Source organism: Zalophus californianus, chromosome 7 (assembly GCF_009762305.2).
Source record: "Zalophus californianus isolate mZalCal1 chromosome 7, mZalCal1.pri.v2, whole genome shotgun sequence".
NCBI lineage: Eukaryota > Metazoa > Chordata > Mammalia > Carnivora > Otariidae > Zalophus > Zalophus californianus.
Genome location: NC_045601.1, coordinates 100,382,924 through 100,402,243, shown reverse-complemented (window position 1 = coordinate 100,402,243; position 19,320 = coordinate 100,382,924). Strand labels below are relative to the sequence as shown.

At 38.4% G+C, this 19,320-nt stretch overlaps 1 long non-coding RNA gene across 1 annotated transcript; it reads left to right on the top strand.

Annotated features, from left to right (window-relative positions):
* The first annotated feature begins 2,956 nt into the window (after positions 1–2,956).
* LOC113927197 lies at positions 2,957–18,330 on the top strand. The gene is made up of 3 exons (XR_003521534.1): positions 2,957–3,095; positions 12,289–12,395; positions 18,247–18,330. It is a non-coding gene; the product is annotated as an uncharacterized LOC113927197 (long non-coding RNA).
* The last annotated feature ends 990 nt before the right edge of the window (positions 18,331–19,320 follow it).

Sequence of the window (19,320 nt, the reverse complement as noted above, 5' to 3'; positions counted from 1 at the left end):
ACTGTGTTTTATTCACATTTGTCAACTCAGCACCTGGTAAGTAGTAGGCACTTCATATATGTTTGCTAAATTGAATTTGAACTAAATTTAATATTTTGGGGGCAGGAGTTCTTTCTCTCTCGTTAAAATAATGTAATAAAAAACTGCTTCTTCCACTTTCCCCGGTGGAATATCAGTATTTCCACTCTATAACATCTTGCATTCAGGATTTATAATTTGGTGAAAAGTTAAACTTGATCCGCATAGTTTCATTTGATTAAAATAATTTTACATAATAGTGTGTGTGGGGGGGGGGTTAGAAGGAGGTTGGCATGGATTAGCAAATGTGTTTCTGAATTTTAACTGACATAAGAAACCAGTTTTCAAACCAAAAGCATATCCTTTGGTTTTAATGATGTTGTGTGCCAATTCTGAGTCATTGCATAGCTAACCAGAAGCTTTAGAATATTTTAAAAAAATGTGCATGCTCTGTAGATAGTGGAATGTCCAGAGAGTTATAACCTTGAACTTCTGTACTCAACTGCTTCCCTCCCTGCTCCTTGCAATTCTTTCATACAGAATGATTACCATATATATGTAATCGTTTATATTTGAATGTTTGAATCTAGTGCTTAGGCAACCTACATAATTCTAAATTTTAAAGACTGCATAAATACATGCTCATGGATATTAAGGGAATTTTCAATTCCCATTTCATACATAATCATGTCATGCATTCTAAAAGCACAGTGTTGGGGGAAAATCACAAATCAAAGTCATTTATATCTAATACCATTAGTGAGAAAACTTTAATATTAAAATGGTAAACATCAATTATTGCTATCGCTATGACAGCTTGGAAGAGTGAACTAAAAAATTGGGCACCTAGACAGATAAAATACATGTTTTGTAGCATTTTAATTATTTGGAACTCTGTTCAGATATATATGTGGATATACATATAGTTCACTATTTACTTGTCCTACCATTGTTTCAGAAGTATTTTTCTCATTTTATTTTGCATTGTTATCACTGTCAATCTACATTCAAAACTTACTCAGTGATTTCATTTCAAGTATTTTTTTTCTTTCCCAAGTTTCATGACTTATACTGGCCTACTTTTATAGTTTTTTCCCTGTTATTCAGCATTTATTTATCCTGTTTATCCTGCATATTTTTCTATGCATATAATACTTTGTTACAATTTTATGTTTGTGTGTGTATGTTCTACATGATCTAGTTTCAGAAAGAAGAGATGGTTCTTTCTACTTACTGTGTGAACTGGTCAGGTTCAAGGAGAGAAGTGGAATCAGTAGGATGTATATACGTGTGTTTGTCAGTGTGTATGTGTGCAAACAAAGAATTGGCTGACATAATTGTGAGGGCTGGCTTAAGCGAGTTCAAAATCTACAGCGCAGGCAGTCAGGAAGGGAGGATAGCACTCCCTTTCCTGGACACAGGCCAAAGCGGTTGTCCACAGGCAGAATCTCTCTCAATCTTTCTCTGAATTTTTAGTTCCTTTTAAGGCCTCCCAGCTGATTTAACTCTGGCTCATCTCGGTTATCCAGGACACCTTCCTTTACTTAAACTCAAGTGATAAGGGACTCCAAATTCACCTGCAGAATCCCTTTACAGCAACTCATAGATTAGCATTTGAATAAGTGGGGACTGTAGCCTAATGAAGTTGACACATCAAAAAAGCAATCACACTACTTTTAGACTGTAATGGGAGGGTAATAAGTTATTAATGAGGCAACTGACCAAGAGGCTAGTTCACAACTAGCAAGTGCTGTTGGAATTAGGAGGATTTGAAAGTTTATTAATCTGGGAATATTTCAAGCTAGGTCTTGAGCAATTCGAATACTGTAGTTGATCTGGAAAAGAGACTATGAAGAATGTTTCACATTAAAAAGGTGAGTATTGGGGCGCCTAGGAGGCTCAGTCGGTTAAGCGGCTGCCTTCAGCTTAGGTCATGATCCCAGGGTCCTGGGATCAAGCCTCGAGTCGGGCTCCCTGCTCCTTGGGGAGCCTGTTTCTCCCTTTCCCTCTGCCTCTGCCCTGGCTTGTACTCTCTTTCTGGCTCTCTCTGAAATAAAATAAAATCTAAAAAAAAAAAAAGAGGGAGAAGTATAGAGCAGATGGGTAAAGAACAGTAAGGGACTGGAATGAGATTAGGCTGATGGGCAGAAGTTGAAAACTCAAATGTCTCTATGAGGTACGTGGGTGATGTAAATTAAGAGAGTGGCCAGAAATGTAAGGAGTGGTGGGACTGACCTGAAGAGTTGTAGCCAGTTTAAAGTCATTCACATTAAAACAAACATAAAAAATGCTGTTTGAACCAAACAGAAGGTACTGGGGCATTGCTGTGGAATGGGTTTGTACTACCCTCAAAATTTGAGTGTTGAAACCTAATCCCCAGTGTGATGGTATTTGGAAGGCTCCAGCCTTTGGGGGATGTTTAGGTCCTGAGGGTGAAACCTTCATGAGTGGGATTAGTGCTTTTATAATACAAGAGACTCCAGAGAATTCCCTTGCCCCTTTCTCCTTGTGACACTACACTACCGTCTGTGAAACAGGAATCCAGTTCTCACCATGCACTGAATTTGTCAGTGCCTTGATCTTGGACTTCCCAGCCTCCGGAGCTGTGAGAAATAAACTTCTGTTGTTTATAAGCCACCCTGTCTATGGTTGCAATATTGTGATTTATAAGAAATATATATCTGGACATTCAGATGACAAGATATATATATATATATATATATATCTCATATATATTTGGTCTTTGTCCACAGTTCCTGGTTCACAGCTCTCAAAACCCTTGGAATTTCGTGTGATAAGAGCAATAAAGGTGTCCTTTGTTATGATAATGAGGTGACTTTTGGAAGGCCCTTTGGTAACCTAAGGATGGGCCCTGGTTGCCAAGGGAACCAACCTGGTGATTAGAAGGTTGGAATTTTTCAGTTCTACCCTTGACCTCCAGAGAGGGGCTGGAGGTTGGATCAAATGACAATGGCCAATGATTTTATCTATCAGGCCTACGTAATGAAGCCTCCATATAAACCCCAAAGGACTCGGTTTGGAGAGCTTCCAGGCTGGTGCACACGTGAAGATGTTGGGTAAGTGGTGTGCCTGGAGAGGGCAGGGGAGGACGGTCCCCTTTCCCTGTTCCTTGCCCTATGCAGCTCTGCCATCTGGCTGCTCCTGAGTTCTATCCTTTTTATAATAAAATGGTCATCTAGTAAGTAAAATATTTCTCTGAGTTCTCTGAGCTGCTCTAGCAAATTAATTGAACCCAAGGAGGAGGCTTAGGGGAAGCTCCTTTCTGTAGCCGTTTGGGCAGAAGCACAGGTAACAACTTGGGCTTATGAGTGGTGTCTGAAGTGGGGGGTTGGGGGAGCAGTCTTAATAGGACTGAGCCTATAACCTGTGGAATCGGACACTGTCTCTGGGTAGATAGTGTCAGAACTAAGTAGAATTGAGTTGAGTTCTTAGATACCCTGTTGTCGGTTGAATTGCTTTTGGTGTGGAACTCCCCTTCTGCTACTGAAATTAGTCGCAGAACCTATGTAATTTATTTTATTACTGCAGCCTGAGCTGATTAAGACAGGCGTTTAATTAGAGGTATTTACATAGAGAATGTGACTTAACTAGCTCTGTGACCTTGGGTAAATTACTTAATTTCTCCTTCCTCAGTTTTCTCGTTTGTAAACTAGGAATAACAGTAGTTCTAACCTGATAGGGGAAAAAAGGAAGTACATAAAAGTGCTTCAAAAAGGACCAGGCACATAGGATTATTTAGTATGCATTAGTTGTACTGAAAAGTATTGAAAAGTGTGGTCCAGTCCAAAACATCAGTCTCTCATTCAATTGAAACTTTCCCTGCTTCCCAGTTCAGGGCTAATCCACGTCTACGGATCAGAAATTGAGTTTTCGTCCACTGTTGCTCCACCTTACTGACCCATTTCTCTGCCCCCTCTCATTAAGCTGCTTCTGGCTTCCGCAGAGCAGAGGAAAATGTGCCAGGAAGGGGCAAATGCCTTTTAATTCACGTGTGTGTTTTTCTCTTGGCTGCTGAGTACCCTCTGGCGCTTCATGAGTCTAATGCAGTCTTTCTCATATGGGGGGGCCTGTGGGTCTGCTGGAGTCCCCTACAAGGTTAGTCTGCAGACAAAGGGTGTCTGGATCAGGCAAGACTGATTGCCCTCCAGCTATATACTCTTGGAGTGTACCGGGTGGCCATCTTGGGCAGAGTCCTTTCAAGATGTTTCAGGTCTTTCGCTTTTAGCAGCATTAAAAACTGACGCGATTAGGAATTAGAATGAGCTTCAACCTCCAAATATATTTAGAATCCAATCTTTCTCACCACTTCTCTGATGTCACTTTGGTCCCAGGCACCGCCATCTTTTACCTGAATTATTGCAATGGCCTCCTCTGGGTGCCTAGATCCACCCTTGTCCCTCTAGGGTTTATTTTCAGTACAGCAGTCAGAGGGGCCCTTTAAAAATATAAGTCACATAATGATCCTTCTCTGCTCTAAACCCTTCAGTGGCTCTATTTCATAGTAAAGACAAAATTCTAACAATGGCTTGCAAAGCATTACAGCTGACCCTTAGAACAACACAGGGTTTAGGGGTGCCGGTTGGCCTCCCCTCTCCTTGCCCCGTTGACTTCATCTCTTTCTACTCCTTAAGTCCCTGATCCAGGCTCCTTGCTGTTCCTCAATCATGACAGGCAAGTAGCCTCCTCGGACTTTTGTCCTGGCTCTGTTCTCTGCCAGGGATGAGCTCCCTCCCCGTTTTCCATGTGGCTAACCCTCTTCCTCTTTAGGACTTTTCTCAAAGAGAGACATTTTTCATTTTTTTCTGATTTTTCATTTTCCCAATGAAGACTGCCCTGATCGCCCCTTTAAAATGACAAGCCCGTAGGAGCACCTGGGTGGCTCAGTTGGTTAAGCAGCAGACTCTTGGTTTTGGCTCAGATCCCGATCTCACAGTGGTAGGGTCGAGCCCCATGTAGGGCTCTGCCCTCAGGTGGAGTCTGCTTCAGATTCTCTCTCCTCCCCCCTGCTCACGCGTGCTCGCTCTCTCTCAAATAAATAAATAAAATCTTTTAAAAAAGTAAATAAAATTGCAAACCCACAGACCCATGATAATCCCATTAGTCTTGATGGTGTTGTCATTTTCTTCTTTTATTTTTCCTTAATGCTCTTATCCCATTTAATATATTATGTAATTTTTTTCTTTATCATGTTTATTTTTATTATCTGTCTTATGGATGGAAGCTCTGCAAGGACCATGGTCTTTGTTTTGTTCATTTATGTATTTGGAGTGTTGAACAGTGCTTCACATAAGAGAGAGTGGATGTCGATACAGATGTACTTATAGATACAGGTATGGGTACATATCTGAATGGATGATTCTGGGTTTAGTTAGGTCATCCATTGTCTTCAGCTCAGAGCCTCAGTAGAAATTTCCAAATTCCTAGAAGACAGGAAAAGTCTCATTTAATATACTGCTACACAGTTTTTGTTGTGCTTTCATAAACATTGTCTCATTTGGTGTTTATAACAACCCTGTGAGGAAAAAAGTGCAACATTCCTTTCCCTCGGTTTCCCTTTCCTTCCTTTTTCTTTCTTCTACACTTGTCTTTACACGTGTCTTTTTGAATGCTTAGTCCTTGCCAACTTCACAAGGGTTTTCGGCAAGGATGAGATAGGGTTTTAGTAACGGGAATACTGTGGTAAGGGTACAGAGGAGAAGCACGTCGGCCAACGTCAGAGCATCGGGATGTCTTCCTGGAGGCAGCCATGTCCAATTTTAGACCTGAATCTTGAGTAGACGTTAGTTAAGTGCGTGAGGAGGGCCTGGAAGGGTACAGAGAGCGTTTCTGGCAATGGAGATTGTAGATGCAAAACCAAAGCTGAGCACGGTGCTTTCTGAGAACTAGAAGTTGCTCACTGTGGTTAGAACAGTGAAGGCGGTCAGGCGGTCGAGAGAGCAATGGAGAAAAATGGGGCATGACACAAAGTTTAAAAATAAAGAAATGGAGGCTCAAAGAGTTTTCCGAAAATCACTTTCCTGTGGTCACATGAGAAGTACAGCTAGAACCAGGTCGTTCTGTGCTTCTTCCCTGCTTTGCTGAGCTCACACCATGCCATACTTCAGAGTCATCTTGCCTCCTCTTTACCAGTATTGAGGAGAGAGAAAGACAAAGTCTGATTCCGTTCATCCCTTTCCCCAGAGATGCTTTGGGGAAAGAGCATTTTCCTTCATTTTCCTAAACAGTGGCCTTCTGAGGGAATGTCCTGCAGACAGAGGCCATTGGGAAGAAAATATTTTGGTTGTGTGGACATAATGTAATCTACCCTTTTTTTTGGTCTCCTATGGCTTTTTATATTGTTTATATTGTTTAACATTTTTAATCATTGGGTTCTTTTGTTTTTTTTGTACATTTGTGAGTTTTACTTTTTAGGCCTTCACCAGAGTGAAACTGGTTTGGCTGGTTTGGCTGGGGGAGAATTCTTGTGCTCAGCTGGGTCCTCACCTGTGGCCTTGAATGTAGCCTAGTTTTTCAGGAGTCGTTCTGGAGCACTGTGGCCCGTGGTGATCGAGCTGCGTTTCCATTTCAGTTCTGCAACATGATACCACTGGTTCATTCAAAACCTTGTTCACTGTATCATATTTTTTATGCTTGGTATATACTTTGCTAGAGGTTAAGATATATGGTAGTAACTAATAATGAAGTGACATGTTCTAAGTTTGTGTCTTAGTCCAAACTGCTTTTATATACTAAGGATAGAAATGTTCTAGTCATAAAACAGTATTTTGTAGATGATATAAGAAGTCAGTTCCTTATAATATTAGGTGTGGGTTCAGCTATAGAGTTTGTATATTGCTGAAATGTTGGCTTTAGCCATTCTCGGGAGCTGTCATATTTACAAAAATCTTATAGTATATCCCATGATTTGCCTTGTGCTGTTTTATTCGTAAGTACAATTTGGAGGCAGTATCAGGGAAACTAAAGACAAGATCAAGAAAACTGGAGTTTTAGGCAGTTTATTTAGATTAGTATAATTAAAAAATCACAACTCTGCCAATTATAATCACAAATAATTAAAATATTAAAAATATTAATATTTTAAAATATATGGGAAGAAAATCTAGAATGAAAACTATCAAAACATGGAATAATGGACAATTAAAAAGCCCTTCTTTGTTTTCCAAATTTTCTACCATGAATATGAATTCCTTTTATGATACAGAAAAATGCGCATTTCATTTCAAGAGCAGAGAACAGATATCTCTCTTTTCTTGGATAGGAGAGATCCAGCTAGGTTGTACATATTGATAACATCTATGAACCCACTGCCCCGTTCACAGTATCACTTACTGGTAAGTTAGCTAAGTTGGGCCAGTTATGTACCTCTTGAAGAGAAGCAGTGTCATCCTGGATAGACATTGTAGTGTAAACTCTTTGTAAGGACTCCTGTTGGCTGTCAGGACTACTCTGTTTTGAAGACTTAAAATAACTAGGGGACTTCTACTTTTTTTTCAGACATAGATATGAAGTTGGAAGGAGTCCAAATTTTTGATTAGTGAGTATTGGTGGTGGAAACTTAAAAGAATTTATTAGTAGACTTTTATTTTTTTTTAATTTTTTTTTCTTTTTAGATTTTATTTATTTGAGAGAGAGAGAGAGAGACAGAGATAGTGAGAGACAGCACAAGTGGGGAGGAGAGGGAGAAGCAGGCTCCCTGCAGAGGAAGGAGCCCGATGCGGGGCTCGATCGCAGGACCCCGGGATCATGACCCGAGCCGAAAGCAGTCGCTTAACCGACTGAGCCACCCAGGCGCCCCAGTAGACTTTTATTTTTTGAGCAGTTTTAAATTTAGAGAAAAACTGAGTGGAAAGTACAGAGAGTTTTTATATATCCCCCTCACCCTTCCACGCACATAGTACCCCCTGTAAACATCTTGCATTAGGTGTTACCTTTGTTACAAGAGATGAGCCTGCATTGCTACAATATTGTTAACAAAGGTCTGTAGTTTACATTAGGGTTCACTATTTGTGTTGTACATTCTATGGATACATGGAATGTAATATGTATAATGTATCATGTATAATGATACATGTGTAATGACATGTAGTCACCATTACAGTATCCTACAGAATAATTCCAGTGCCCTAAAAAAACCTTTTAAAAACATCTTTAAAGCCTGTGGAGTCTTACGTTGACGTTCCATTCTGGTGTTCCCCTTCTCTGTTTTCTTTTTTTATTTTAAAGATTTTTCATCCTAATTAGATTTTGAGTCCATGGAGAGCTCCACAGATACTCCTGTTATGATCTATTCGGAGAAGTAAATCACTGAAGCAATTATTTCACTCTGAAGGAAAGTTCTGGGGTTTAAAACATGGTTGGATCCAGGAACTAACTGTTCATGGAAAAGTAACCTCTCCCAATGGCACTATTCATAGAAATGTAGCCTCCCAAACTTCCTGATTTCAATCATGTAATTTTTCTTGTGTGTTACTTTCCCTTCTTCCGATCCTCATTCTGTCCATACGTGTGTTCAAACCAAGTTTCCTTTGTTCCCTGAAGCCTTCTCAGAAACTCCAGACCTTACTCATTTCACTTTCTCTGTATTTATGTAACATCTCAAGTACTATTTCATTATATGCTGTCTATTACTGTTTGCTGATGTTTAAAGTAATTTGATCTTGTCTCCATAATTGGAATGTAAGTTTCCAGAGGGTAGTGATCAGAGGGATTGGGGCCATTTATGTTTATATTTCTTTGGTAATTCCTACATATAGTGGAATCTTCAAAAGCATTCTTAATGCATTAATCACCATAGGATCTCAGACCAGATGGTAAGTAGAGACATGCCCTGAATCACTCAGAACAGCTATTTGCATCTTCATATTCACTCACAAATTGTCACCTCTTTTTTTTTTTTTTAAAGATTGTATTTATTTGAGACAGAGAGAGAGAGAGAGAGAGAAAGATCGTGCATGTGCGTGAGCAATGGGGAGGGGCAGAGGATGAGAGAGAGGAGAGAATCTCAAACAGACTCTCCGCTGAGCATGGAACCCAAAGCGGGGCTCAGCCCCACGTCCTGAGATCATGACCTGAGCTGAAATCAAGCAACGCTTAACTGACTGAGCCACCCAGGCACCCCTTGTCAACTCTTTTTTGCCAGAATCTTTTTGACGTAGGGATTTAAAATCTACAGAATGAGCATTTCTAGGGCTTAACATAATTATTCATTAAATATTGGCTACATTGAATTTATTGAATTCAGAAGTGATGTGAGGAACCAGTAGTTCCATGTATGGAAAGAAATGGCAGGGAAACAGTTATGAAATGTAAAGGAAAATAGGCTGACAAAAATTATGCCTTTATTTTCACTTATAAGTATATGATAAGTATAAAGAGTAAAAAAAATTCTCCAGAGTATTACATATGTTCATAGTGCAAATAAAAGAAAATAAGTATATTTACTAAAAATGTCCTAGAGCTCTATAAACCAGGACAAGCCCCATTCTTGTTGAACCCCAGAACCTCTTCTGTAAAATAGGGCTGATAACTTTCTTAAAAGATTATTCTAGATAATTTCTTGTGACCCATCTTGGCTCTAAAATGTTAGACTTGGGGATATTTTTATGTTCTCTGCATTGAACAGATAATCAAAGTGTGTGTGTGTGTGTGTGTGTGTGTGTGTGTGTGTGTGTGCGCGCGTGCGCGCGCGCACGCATGTGTGTGGTGTTTTCCTGTTCAGATCTTCTTATCCTAAGTGAGATCCTGCAACCAAAGTATAACCCTCCAAGGAATCTGTGGAAATACTGACAGATTTAGCAGCAGGAATAAATTCTAGGGGTTCATCTTGGAGTTCAGATGAAGACATTGGAAACCCTGGGGCAACTCTGAAAGAGATTATATTATTAAAGGAATTTGGATAGAATATAAAGTGTTGCAAAGCAGCATCTCCCTGTGCAGAGGGACTGTTATTGGTGATACAGTGAGGAATGTAGAGATGTGGGTGTGTCACTGGGGAGTGCTCTTTGAGTGAGTGGGACTTTGGAGGGGCCAGAGTAGAATCATGAACCAGGTAATACAGGTATGCATTGGTTCTTAATTATGTACCCTCTTGCATTGTTATTAGAATTGTTTTATATATATATATATATATATATATATATAAAACATAGTCTTTTGTTTGTGACACTGTTGTTATGGTATTCTCCACAGTACTCAGCACATCCTTAGGCACCCAATAAACTCTTGTGGAGTGGTGATGTGAACAATGGCTGGGAATCCACCAAGGGGGCCATATCTCTTGACCTACAGCGTTAGAAATAAGAGGGAAGTGGAAAGTCAGTGAAGACAAGGGCTGAGCTATTAATAGGCTATGTGAACGGACACTGTAACTGTGAACTAAAGAATTCACAGCCTGAGAAGAGTCAAAGTGTGTCTCTGTCCCACACAGGTAGCTAATGCAGGCAGCAGCTATTTCTTACCTGAGGGGCAAATCAGGAGAAACAGCTCTCAAGTCTGAGGTCATTTGTGTTACTCTTCTTCATGGAGCTGAAAGTCCATTAATAATTGTGTTAGAAACTCAGGTAACAAACCTGGATCATTTAAAAAAGGAAGATAAATATTCTTAAGTTTTTAACAAAACAGACCCAACCTGAAAGGCATTGCTTTAATGCTAATAATTAAATTAGACATTGCATTCTAAAGGGGCTTGGCTATCATTGATGTTGCTCTCTAGGGATGGCTTACCTCGAGTGGCCAGAAACTGAATGGTGTTGTCTTCTGATTGGCCCATTATTTCTGAATGCTTTGTAGTTGCTACTTAGGAACAAATGTTTTGCCTCTTTTCAGCTGTGTGTCTATTCAGAAGTGATTTTCCTCTAAAGTCAAGGGATAACCAAAGTGATCACAGAATACTGTTTTTGTCCAAGGAAATGGTATGTTAGTTCAAAGAAGTAGCCATTCAGAGATGGTGGAATCATCCATTTACATATTTGTTTCTAATGAAATTAAAAGCAGTGAAACAAACACAGACTTTAGCCCTCTGAAATCCTAGTCTGTTATGTTTGAAATAATAATAGTGCCTGGAATATAGTAGGTGTTTGTTAAATACTTATTAAATGATTGAATGACTGTTTTCTTCAACCACATCTTTAAAAGCTTAATAATTCTCCCTCAGTGTTTAAAAACTAGAAAGCCTTAATTTCTACAATGAGAGGAAAGTGAGTATCTGTGGAGGACTATTAGTGCCAGAAACTTTGCTAAGCACTTTAAATTATTTCATTTAGCTGGTGGTGTAACACCGTGAGGCAGGTATTGTAACCATATTTTACAACAGAAAAAGCTCAGCATGCTCAAATACTGCACAGTCCCAGAATGGTGGAATTAGGATTTGGTTTGTGTGCTATACAGAGCTGTTTCAATTCATGTTGCAGTCTCATTTTTTTTTTTTCTTATTGCAGCCACATGAATTAAGATGATAAACAGTAAGAACAGCTCCTGCATTTCCTCTTTCTGCAAAATCATCTTCCATTACTCTCCAGTTTGTAAAAATGAATCTAGCAAAAGTTGCACTAGTACTTATTATAGATTTGGAGAAAGACTATAAACTCTAAACTGTTTTTGAGAAAAAGGGCCCTTTCCTCAGGATATTGTCTCAAATATTTGAGAAAGAGCCATCAGAAAGCACAACTCAGGTTCAGTAAATTAAGTGATGCTTTCAGTTTTAATTGGAAATGAAATGCTTCCAGTTTTCACATTATCTTATTGATATTTACATCATCTTGTTGAGAGTTAAGAACATAGACTTGAGCCATATTGCCTGAGTTTGAATCCCAGCTTCTCCTCCTTTCAGCTAGTTGACTTTCAGAAAGTTACTTTAATCTCTGTTTTTCAGTCTCTTTATTTGTGAGATGGGGATAATCACAAATTATTATGAGGATTAAATAAGTTAAATTTTATAAAGCACTTAGAGGAGTATCCTACACATAGTAAGCTCTACTTGATATTTGTTAAGTAATTACATATAGTTTTGTGTTCCTAAAAGTGAGTACTTGTTAAAAAAAACTTTTAATACAAGCAAACCTCAAAATTTTGTTTTCTGTTCTTGGAATGAAAGTGACATCATGCTTCAAATGAAGATTCTATAATGCTTTCAATGTAAAAGGATCGATATATTTGATTACCTGTGTGTTCTATTTTGTTCACTGGGGGAAAAGTGGAGTGGAGAGTTTATTCTTTTGAAATTATTTATTACTTGGCTGTGTCTACTTGCAGACAAACATCACAATGACCAGTACCAAGCTTTAATCGTACTTAGCAGAGATTAGAAGGTGGGGATTTGGCAAGATCAAAAGCACTGGACAGCTGTTGAATCATAAAAGGTAAAATAGTCTCTGATAAAATAGTCTCTACATTTGACATAAGTGACATGATAATTGCCACTGAAAATATATTTAAAAAATAGAACTTCTAAATGCTAGGCAGTTACTTTTTAGAGATGACTGAATTCTAACTTGGGGAAAAAGTGATGAGGAACAGACAGAGTTGATAGCTGGGCAGGATATCAAGAAATGTATTCAACCATCATTTCCTACTCACAAGCGAATACGGCATTTGTTAGAAATCTGTTCCTGGTGCAAATCTTTTTTTTTTTTTTTTTTTTTTTTGAGAGCCCATCCCTGATGCTTTTATTTGTGCTTTTTTTTTTAAGTCTTTTTATTGTTATGTTAATGACCATACATTACATCATTAGTTTTTGATGTGTTCCATTATTCATTGTTTGTGTATAACACCCAGTGCTCCATGCAGAATGTGCCCTCTTTAATACCCATCACCAGGCTAACCCACCCCCCCACCCCCTCCCCTCTAGAACCCACAGTTTGTTTTTCAGAGTCATTGTCTCTAATGGTTCGTCTCCCCCTCCAACTTACTCCCCTTCATTCTTCCCCTCCTGCTATCTTCTTCTTTTTTTTTTTTTCTTAACATATATTGCATTATTTGTTTCAGAAGTACAGATCCGTGATTCATCAGTCTTGTGCAATTCTCCTGGTGCAAATCTTAACTGATGGGGTGAACACGTGCAGAAGATAGGATGGAGGCAAGCATATGGAAAATGTGCTGGCTTACCTATGTTAACCTCTTTGGAATCTAAGGTCTCTCCAAGAATTAGAGATTTGGGTTTTGTGGTTACAAAACCCTGATATTTAAAATAATTCTGACCTTTCTCAGTGTTCCACTGAGGGCTAGAGACACTGCAAATTAAGAGAACACATATTCATCTTTAGAAAGACATGTAGTTGCTTTGTCAGCCAGTCCAGGGAAACATCCAAGCATGCAGACCAAATGGTGATGTTAATATATTGAGCATTCAGAGGGGAGTAGAGAGGAGCTAATATTTAGCTACCTCTGGCCTAGCTTTCCTATCTGCCACAGTGACTATCACCATCAAATATTGAGATTGGAACATCAATTTGTGCCTTCTGTATGGTCCATTTGGTACTCTAATGAACAACCTCATTCCTTTAACTATGCATTTTTGGTCAATAAAACTACCTCATCTGCAGAGAGTAAAGTATAGTTAGTGTTTTACCAAGTCATATTGAGGGTCAGACTGTTAACTGAATCAGAGGAAATTTTTGAAACAAATCTTTTTCCTATGGAATATTTTTGTTTCTTATTTAAAATTTGAGAAATAGGGATTTGATTCCATATTCTGCTGAGTTACTGTGTATTCTTAGAAAAGTCACTTAATCTCTCTGGGATTCAGAATTTTTTTTTTAAAAAGGTATTTATTTATTTATTTGACAGAGAGAGACACAGCAAGAGAGGGAACACAAGCAGGGGAAGTAGGAGAGGGAGAAGCAGGCTTCCCGCCAAGCAGGGAGCCCGATGCAGGGTTCAATCCCAGGACCCCGGGATCATGACCTGAGCCGAAGGCAGACGCTTAACGACTGAGCCAGCCAGGCGCCCCCAGCATTTTTATTTCAGAAAAGTGGAGTGTATGATATTTCTTGGTCATTTTCGTATGTTGGAGTGATGCATGAAGTCTTACCTAACAATGTTCTTTATGGACTTTGGATAGGTGAAGTGTGTGAATGTTAAAAGAACAAAAAGTTCATCTAGTTTTTTTGAAATTCGTTTATAGAATACTGGAGTTGTTAATGTTAGGGGATATTCTAGTTCATGCCTCTTCCATTTAGAAATGAGGAAGCTGTGTTCCAAAAGGGACTCGTGCTTGCCTTGAATCTGTAACAGAAATAGGACTAGAACCCAAGGCTTCTGATGGAGCCACACACTGCCTTAATTCTGCCTTATAAAGGGCACTTCTTAAAATATTTGATTCAGGCTTTAAAAATGTCGCCGTGGAATCTGGAAGCAAGCCAGTTGCTTTATGATTTTTATCCTTTTTGGTATGAGTTATTAGCCCTAATTTTGCACAGGTCGCAGTGTTACAGAAGGGGGCTATTGGAAGACAGCAAGATTCATGGGTTTTAGACCTTGTGCTGCAATAAAGCAACGCAAGGAGAGGAGGGGGCTTGGGGGGCACGTGATGACAAATGTAATACATCACAACACAAACTTCTACCAGCCCCAGCAGCAAAATGTGAGATGGCCAAAGCCTCTGACAGCGTGCGTAAGAGGGAGTGTGTCTGCTATGAAGCTTAGTCCAGAGAATGGCTCACCAGCTCTGACTTAACTTGCGACATTGAGCTTTGAGTGGCTAAGAGAGGAATAAACCATAATATATGATTACTGGGAAAACAACAACAAGGGTAACCTTCCTCTGAGCAAGACAGTAAAGCAGTTTGTACCTTTAGTAACTGAAGTTGACAGCTTTTCTAAAAACATAATTAAATTTTATAACTTTTTTTTTTTTTTACATTCTTTGCACTCCTGTAGAACCATGTATTACTCATTTTAGCAAAGCATGATCACAATGTGCTGTAAATTGTCTGTCTCTGGTACTCGCTTTAAGTGCAGTGGAAACAGAGGCCCCTAACTTCTGATGTCAGCACATAGCAGGTGCCTGATAAATATTTGCTGAAATAATGAATGAATTAATGACACTCCCCTGCCCCCAGTCCCTAGTTTAATAATGGCCAAGAATAAGATTAAGATAGGAAATGATGTATAAGGTAAAGGGCTATTTGCATAAATTTATTAATCAATCAATCAATCAGTATTTTTGAGCTTCTGATGAACTAATGTCAGGTCATTTTTATGTTACTTTTTCTCATAGCATGTTTTGAAGATTGCCTTTCCATCAGCTTCCCTCTCCACAATTTATAAGTGCTTATAATAGTACAGAGCAGGTTGAAGGTGCTCCATAATCTTAATAGGGACTTAATGTCTTCTGCATCTATGACACTGAATCATGGCCCCAGTCAAACTTCTCCAGGGTGGGTTTGGTTGATCTCAGGAACTGTAGTGATTACACATTGTGAGGGAGTATCACTGGGGGATGATGGACAAGACTGAAATCGTGGGAAAAATGAAGTTGCTCAGCTTGCCAAAACAGTCATCCTGGGCTTCTGGTAGATCGGGAGGGTAAAGTCAGTGGTAGGTGAGGGAGATCTTTGATCTACAAAACTCAGGCTGTGATCCCAAAGAAAGAAAATGAAACACCCTAAACTTAATTTCTGTGAGAGTATCTAATCCTCCATTATAGCTAACCATTCGAAGAATGAATTTCTTATAAGCTTTCAAAACAGGGCAATCCTAGCCACCCCTACTACCCCAAGGAGTAGGCCAATAAACTAAAATCAATGGTTTGAAGCTTTCCTCCATTCTGAAACATAATAGTATCTTCACAGTAATTTGAATAGAATTAAACACTAAGAGAGAAGGAGAAAAGATAAGCTAAATCATATCAACTCTATTACTTTCAGCATTACCCAGACTCTTTCGTATCATGCTGTGATACAGCTTACAAGTTTTCTGATTGTATTTTATTTTTACTACCCCTCCCCCGCTTGGGTTACATGAATACCAAATGATGATCTGAATATATATTTTCTGGGTTATTCTCTTGCTATCTGTCTTTGTCTCTGTCTCTGTCTCTTTCTGTAATACTGCAGCTCATGAGGCAGTCCTACTGCTCTAAACATGGTAATGTGGCACTTCTATTTCCCTAGTTCAGCTGATTTCATTATTCTCATACATTTTTATAATTGCTATTTTTCAGCTATCAAGTTAACACAGGTAGCAGTAAAGCTAGTTTCCATCTGAACCTGATGCTAGAGGTCACAGAAAGATTATATAACAAGACTGAGAAGCTTTGCAAAGTGTTTAAATAGCAGAGCATTTCTAGTAGAGTACAAGAACGTAAAAGTGAAACCACAAACCCAAAACATTTTGCAATTAGTGACAAAACTGTGCCTTGTCAGATAGTGCTGGGGAATAGTTCAAGCAGAGGAGAGAGTTGCTAAAATGGCGATAAAGAGCATAATTCTGATTCTGTAACAACTGATTGCTTGTGTCCGATTTCTTGCTGTAATGGTTTCCCTTGAAATTTTGCAGGATTGGTAAATAAGACAAAAGAGAAGAAAAAAAAATTACGTTCTCTGTGTGAATGAAGTGATAGAGATTGTGGGTTATTTTTGGAAGCAAACTCTAAAAAATCTTAGTTCAGAAGCTTAAATGTGGACCGAAGGACTGTGTCCCGTTTCTCCCTGCTGGGTTCATTTAGGATTAAGCCCAGGCTGTCCTGCGTTTTAGTTGGAGACTCTCACAGTGGGGGTGATTGGACTTTCTCTGCCCTAGGCACAACATATGCTACTTCCCATCCCTCTAATAGGGCATTAGTTCTGCAGACAGCACTGGTCAAATGTACATTATTCACAATCACTTTAATGCAAATATGCAAGGCTGAGGGAGAAAATATGTCACAAAGAGGCGGTCACCCATTTCTTCTCTTTTCTGGTTCCCCCCCCCCTTTTTTTTTTACAGGCTCTCTTCTATATGTTTGATTTTAAAACAAATACAGTATAAAAATAAATAAAGGAATACGTAGCATCTACTCTGAGAACCATAGTACACCTCCCTGAAAATTCCCTAGACATGCCTTTTGTTAAATGCCAATAAGTAGGACCCTATAAATGGTTTTGTTTTTATTGTTCCTTTTTCTTTTCTCTCTCTCTCTTTTGTGACTATGTTTTTTTAATTAAGTGGAATCCCTGTGTGTGTTCTGACACTCGCATTTGTAAGAAACAGAAGAGGAATCAAAGCAAAGGGTAGAACTATATTTAATCTGTTAAATGAAAATAAAACACACAATTAGTTTTGTACTGCAAAAATTAGCTTCTGCCTCATTTTCAACCTCTATTTAAAGAACTGTTTGATTTCTCAATAACAAGGCATCTGATCTGTAGCAGAACATTTCTAAGACAGATTTGCAAATGTATATTACACAGGCATGCATTTTAAATCTGAGCGAAGATTATGTGTTATCTGTCTGGCTAAACCATGAAGATATAACTTACTTTGCCAGTAGTGAACCCATCTTAACAAAATCAACTGCCAATATGGGAAAGACTCCTGGATTTCTGATACCTTCTTTCTGAGAAGTTAAACATCTCTGTTTCGTTTTAGAATATACCTGGTGAATTTATTTATGTACCACTATTTGTCACACAAGACAACTTGACATGCTAGGCTTTGCTTTACACTAAGCACATGAAAGTTCTTATACGTGCAGAATGAAAAACTAAAATGTAACCATCTGCACATGATATTTCGAGGTACATAAAATTGTGCCAGGGACCCTAAGAACCCCATGTGCATGAATAGCAATACAGAACTAAAAAAAATATGCAGAGTAATAGAACATTTGGAAGACATTGTACTTCTTAAAATAATACAATTAAAATGTTAAGCAAACCCTATGCTAGTCTAAGGTACAAGTGTAGCAAACATTTGCCGTATGAAGGGAACAATATGCTTTTATTGTGACTCCATTCTGTTTATTTAATGATCTATGTCAATGTGCTTACATATCATGTAATGCACTTTTCCTGTCTTTTTTAAAAGTATTCATTCTAATCTACCTTTATGCTTTCTTACTGTTATGCTTATGTTTAACTTAGGAAATAGGGAAAATAAAAGCCAAATGAAGTGTCAGGTCACCCACTATTCTTTACTATGTCATTTTAATGTAGTCTTAACCTTAGATAATTACATTAAGAACATAATTTTTGTTTTCTTTCTTCCAAAATTATTTTTTAACTGAAATAGCCAATTACCCGATAGAGGGGAGAAAGTCTCTTCAGCTATTGGTGCCTTGTGATTTACGTGGACCTCTATTAATGCTAATGGAAGGTATGTGCATAAATCTGCCCACTCCAAAAGGATAATGGCCTCCTATTAGTCTCCTATAAAAGGGGCATAAGCAAAGTCTGTCTTTATAAATGACCTAAGTAGTGAATTACTTAAGGGAGATTTATATCACATCTAATTAAATAGTTGTAATGATTTTGGTAGCATTTTGTTTACATTATTATAAATTTTAAAAAATGCCACCTGTCTTTGACTATATAAACTGCTAAAATTAATTCAAGGCACTATAATTATTAATTAAATACCTGCATTTTCATAGAAAATATATTGTGATCGTGAAAATGGATCTCTCATTGTTCCTAGGAAAAAGAATACATGAAACTTTTGTTTTATTTCATTGTAAGTTGTTAAAAAACACTGTCATATGCCCAATTCTAATGAAAGAACCACAAGGTGATTTCACAGTGTGTTGTATACACTTACTGTTAAATTTAAAAAGAATGAAAAACAACTAGATTTTCAAATAAGAATGAAATGACTTTATTTAAGTCAATAACACAGCCAGCATTAGAAACAAGATTCTTGTAAAATCGAGATGAATAAAAAGGAAAGAGTGTGTGTGAATTATTATCCTGAAGACTCACCTGACAGTCCGTAAGTAATTCCTGGGCCCTAGGGAAGGTCACAGTGTTAACAGTAGTTAGCCAGGCAACTGCATGATGCTAAAACTAACATTTGCCTCTAGGGGCATTTGCATTTTAGACCTCATCTCTAATAGTTTTCTTTTAGAATGTTTTGCCTCTTTTAAAGGATCCAGTCTTTAAAATCATATTATTATACCACTGCCTGAATTGGCCCTGGCTTATGGCCTGATCTGAACTTTGCCAGACAGAGTACAAAACAGGGGAATGGTAGAAGGTTTGGGAATCCTGGAAATAAGCTGAGTGGTTTGCCCTTCGGGGATTTGCAAGTCTACAGTGACATAGATATGGTTGTCTGAGTCTTCATTTAAATGGCCTTTATTGCTTGCAC